The sequence below is a fragment of the Triticum dicoccoides genome, chromosome 7A (genome assembly GCF_002162155.2).
Source record: "Triticum dicoccoides isolate Atlit2015 ecotype Zavitan chromosome 7A, WEW_v2.0, whole genome shotgun sequence".
NCBI classification, from domain to species: Eukaryota; Viridiplantae; Streptophyta; class Magnoliopsida; order Poales; family Poaceae; genus Triticum; species Triticum dicoccoides.
The window spans coordinates 284247631-284253368 of NC_041392.1; positions in this window are offsets into that span (position 1 = coordinate 284247631).

Sequence of the window (5738 nt, forward strand, 5' to 3'; positions counted from 1 at the left end):
CTATCGTGGGCCCAGAGGAGGGAAGTGGATCCATGGTTTGGAGAGAAATTTTTCCCTCGACCACCACTTCCACCTCTGGGGCGTACTCCGAAGCATGCTCCACCACCGCCAAGGAACCCTGAGCACTCTCGGCAATAAGGCCCTGTCTCTCCACAATGGCGATCCTAGCGGCCTTGTCCACAGTGGCTCTCCCTATACTGGCTACCTCTTCCAGCAGCTCTGGCTCTTCGGCCTTGAGTACTGTAGAAGAGAGGACAAGAGAACGAAGAAAAAGCAGAAGCTTCCGATTGCCAGGATATAGGGAGAAGGGATATGTACAAGGAAGAAGAAAGAAGAGCGGAAGGTAAGTACCTGGAGAAGCCTGCCGGGTAGGGGCCTTAGTTTCCCCGGCAGCACTAGTTGCCGGGACATGATCTCTGCCCCCTACAGTGGCAGTCACGATAACACCATGTGCAATCTCGTCCACGGAAGGCCTCGCCAGGGGTTCGTCGGCTGGGTCAGTAGGAGGAACATGCCCTTCCAGGGGGACTCATCTTGTGTCGTCCCACTGCTTCCTCCTACCGGGGGAATGGGAAGCCCATCTCCATCTCCTCCGACAGAGGGGACCAACCCTCCACCTCCAGACCGGGGACTGGGCTGGGGGCTCGGTGCAGGATCCTCCATGTTTCTCCCCGCCAGGTCGAGGTTCTCCATAGTCTTCGGTGACCCAATGCGCCGGAGCCTCTTCGATCGGTGGATGAGGGTTTCCATATCCTCTTCCACCTCTCTGCGAACGATAGCAAAACAAGAGGTCAGTCAACAAAGATAATCAAGTATACTGAAGCTATTCACAAGAAAGGAAATGTTCCTTACTCCTCATCAATAGCATGGACCTCAAATTGAACTCCATGGGCAGCGAAGACCCCCTGCCTCTCTTCTGGGGTGGAGGGGCTTGAAGCTCTCCTATAGCCCCAACTCCAGCTAAGGCGTTGGGGGCTTCGAAGGGGACGAGCTCTGCGAAGAGCTTGAGCCAGAGTGAGAGCTGGAATCGATCTCCACGTTCGCCGATTGTTGCTTGGCGGGGGAAGCTTTGATCCCGGCAAGGCAAGGAGACTAATGGCACGCCATGTCTGCCTTGGTGATTTTGGTGGTGGTTTTCTTCACCCTTTTGGCGGCAGGCGCTGGATTCAGGAGTGCCGCTCCCTGGTTAGCAACACGTCTGCAGGGACGCTGGTCCAGAATCAGCTCGGGGCTTGAGGTCCAGCCGCGAGCCACTCCGCCACGGGTTTCACCACCTCCTCCACCTCCTCCTCTTGGAGCTCTGCTGCCGAAGCGGCTAGTGCATCAAGCCCGGCAGTCTCGTCCCCAGTAAGATCTCCCGTGGCTTGCGCTTCGCTACCACCACGAGAGGAGACCTCGTCCTCAGCCTTCCCTTTTCCTTTCGCAGCCTTTGCGGCCCTTGCCATCACAGCAATCCGGGAAGCCTTGTCCTCCTTAATCCTCCTCTTGATAAATGCTGCCTCCATGGAGGAGGCGCGTTTATACATACCAGTATCAACCCTGGTGACGCTCTCCACCAGGGCACTAGACCATTCGAGCTCCTCATCAAGAGAGGGCAGCCGCCAATCACGTGCCACTCCATGAGCATTGCAATCTGACATCCACTTCAATATCTGACCCCGAGCAGAATTGATGTTCAGAGGGATGACGGTTGTCGGGAGCTTGAACAACTCGAAGCGGCCAAACAACTGGTCACATAGCCAGGCATGGGCATAAACAAACAAGTTGTTGGCTAAACCTGGCAGCAATCTCATCCTATCCCCAGTGTTGCCATACAGCCAGGTGGGTCTGTCCCTCTTATGTAGTGACAAGATGCGGCGGAGGAGAAAATCGGCACCCACATGCTCGATGGTTAACCTGGTAGCTTCTAGGCGGGTGATCCTGTTGATTGACGGGCGAAGCCTATCACCAGTGAGGCCGAACGCGCTCCATTCCTTTCTGCGCTCAACACACACTGTCCGTACTTCACAGAAGTCTGGGGCTGCCTCATCCTGGATCCAGCACCAGTCTCCTATCCACTCATCCCACCTCTCACGCTGCTGACTAGAGATATAACCCCAAGATTTTCTTGCCACCGTGGCATCCAGATGATGTTCCCGGAGCGATGATTTTTTTTCTCCACTCGCGGGACGAAATAATGCCTAAACAGATCCACGTTGGGGGCAACTCCGACAAAATTCTCACACAAATGAGCAAAAATGGCCATGGTCGCCATTGCATTCAGAGTGAAGTCGAGAAGGTGGAATCCATAAATTGTCATCATCGCCTCAAAGAATTCAGAAAAAGGAGAGTAGAGGCCATAGATGAAGTAAGCATAGAAGAATCGGTATGAATTTGGCGGATCCTCTTTCTCCTCCACCAGAACATTGGGACCACCATGCCCCATTGGTAATTCCCTCCCTCATAGGTACCTGTACCTTGCTTGCAGAATCGGGCTGTCCAGATTCGACGGAAATAAGACAACATCTCCCCTCTGCTTCCTGTCTAACTCCGCCACCCTCTTCCTTCCCTTGGTGACCACCTCCTTCGCCGCGGCTGTCTGCTTCCCTTTCACTGCAGTTTTCTTCCCCATTCCCGCGAGCGCCGGTGCGAATGGGGGAAGGGATCAAGTGGAGGAATGGTAGCGGGCAAGGGAGAGAGGGAGAAGGAGGGGGCAGTTATTTGGCTTGCGGAGGAAGATGATGGGAAGGCAGAGCAGGCGACAAGTGAATCGTGCCACTCCATGTTTTGCTAAATTAAGGGGGAGAAGGCGTGGAGCGAGGGCGCGACGCTTCAAAAAGTTACCATTTTACATTAAATTGTAACAGTCCCACGACCCCATGACTCGCAGTAATTGCGTGAAGTGGACGTTGGAGTGATAGGTCGTCATGACGAACCGCCATGCGCCGCCCTCCCCTGCCACGTGTCAATGCATTGTTTGGGGCCTAACCCAATGTGTCGTGCGACCCGTATGGATCAGTACCGGGGGCTTATGTCGGGGAACACAAACAGGGGTGTGTATTTTCCCTTGACTCAAGAACGGACGGAGAAGCTTACAAGCACAAAATCAAGGCTACAGCGTCAAGACCAGATTGGAGCACAAGGGACTGGCCCTCTGAAGGATCCAGCACGTGGATCAAGAAGACCAAGAAGATCCAGAGAAACAAGACATTGCCAAGGGAAAAGCCTCCCCTACCGGGCAGGTGAGCCCAACAAGGATAGGGTTTCCCCTGGAAGCAAGCCTTCGAGGCGCCCCGGCAGGCCTACCTGGGCTTACAGAGGTAGAACCACCCCACCGCACCACCTCATCATGACCCAAGTCGCCAATCAGCACGGTGTCAAGCTCCAAGGTGACTAAGTGGCTGTTATTCACCACATGGCAGCCACTTTCTACAGAAAATGCCTCCAAGTGACACCCGTCCTGCGATATGTCTAGCAAGCAGGTGCGAAGCTGGCAAAACAACCCGGCAGGCCCTGCCGGGCAAATGTACGATGTGGCGTTGAGCGGCGCATTTAATGCGCTCTGTCAGCCTGCAGAGTTAGGTATGATAGCACTGTTTGCTATCTAATCAGTGCATAATGACTCATTTTCCATTGTGGTGACCCCTTCTATCTATAAAATGAGGCCCAAGGCAACCATAGAAGGGGTTGGATGATTCGGACCTCCACACACTCATATGCGCGTAGCCGCTCTCGCCCCAAGGCAACCCTGTCGGGCAAGTGCGTTGTGCTCACCACCATTTTTCCACCATCAATCCACCAATGCAGGAGTAGGGTTTTATGCCTCACAGCGGCCCGAACCTGGGTAAAATTTCCCGTGTGATCTCTGTCGTGCTGCTCCATGCTTTTCGCTCTTTGTGCAATGTGATATGCCCCCGTCGAACCAGAAAGGGACTCTTGGTCCCATAGGTGGCCGTGGTTTCCCGCAGCACCTTCCCTGATGGGAAATTACCAAATTAGACATCAGGATCAGCCAATGGCCAAACGACACGAGTCCAACAGTCGGATTTGACCACAACGGTAACATTGCTTGCGTAGGAAGGAATGCTAACTCCTCGGTCTGAGACAAATCTCTTGCAGCGAAGAAGATCACAGTCTCTTGCTGGCAAGTATTTGCTCCAAGCACAAAGAGATTTCTCTCACAACTTTCATAGGTTTTGGCTAAGCATCACATCGGATCTTAAGCTTCAAGAGCCTATACCCCTCTTAATAGTACGGAGGTCCTGTGACTCAAAAGAATGAAGGACAGTGAAATGAATACTACATCTTCACTTTGTCTCCGACTTCCATCGCTATAGTCAATTTCTTCGGATGACAGTACCGAATCAAAAGCTTTGCTTCAGCAGAACTTTCAAGGGGTCGACTTCTTCACATCAATCTTCTCGACTATATGACTTCAACAAATATAGCTTGTTCTTCTCTGCAACACAGATATACTTCAGTGAAGTTCCTTCGAACTCAAAACTGGAGACAACATTGTCTTCAGTTGTGTATGGACTTTTTCTCTCTATATGCACTATCGAAAAAATCAGTCCATACCTATTTCTGTCAACAATCTCCAAAACACAAGGTAGGCAGATATTGCACCAACAATCTCCCCCTTTCTGGATGACTGTTGACAAAACAGATCACATCAAAGGATAGATAATGAATGGAATGTAATGCGAAGAATAATGGAAGACGAGAGATAAGTACGAAGATAAATCATTCTCCCCCTTGAGATGTGCTTCAGATCATGAAGAACCGGATGGAGATGAGATTATTCTTCCTATAGGTGACATTGATTTAAGATGTACTACTTGACTTCTTTCAATGCACTCAACGTTATCTGAGATGATTCTTGTCACAAAATCTTCGAAGAAAATTAGAATTATGATAATCTTTGAAAGATTTGTGACAAAGGATATAGCATGAAGGTTTTCTCAGAGCACAATTTGAATCCACATGAGAAGTAATTTTCCTACATGTTAGATATTCAATATAATTAGAACAAGAAAAGGAAGAAATAAAAATCCTGCTCGAAGTGGATATGCTTCAGACGTGGTTTCCCTATGATTCAGAAGATAGTAATTGCGAGGGAAAACACATTGTCAGTGAAATCATATGGCCCATACATTGTAAGACATACAAGCTTAGACTGATATTCTCTTCTTGCATGGTTAGATAAAAAGGGATAACTATCAGCGCATATCCATCCACAACATTTATAATTCATTTAGTACTCGAAGTACTTCTCCCCCTTGTTATATCACTTGATGATTTCCTGTTCTTCTTCGAGGAGCGAATATTTTTCCCTGTAAGATACATAATTGTTGAGGGTAAACATTCAAGGGAAAACTCATACGAAGATACCTGAAAATAGATAGTACGAGTCAAATAACATTGCAGGCGGGGGTTATTAATGTTACATGATGACCGAGTATTTTAACACCACAAGCGGTGCGATAAGTTCATGAAGCAAAATGTTCGAGGGAAAACCAAATGCGAATGATAACACCCTGCAAGAACCCCGATAAACTATGACCCGATGTAATTCTCTCCCCTTTTTGTCTACAAGTGTCAAAAAGGAATGAGAAAACATACGAGGAGCTATTCTGTGGGAGAATCCTCATAATCAGAATTAAAAACACTCGACGAATTAGAATCCGAAGAGTGAGGAATGGTCATAGAAGAAGCAGGACTGGCAGCATGGGCACTTCAAGATTTGGCGCGATGATTGT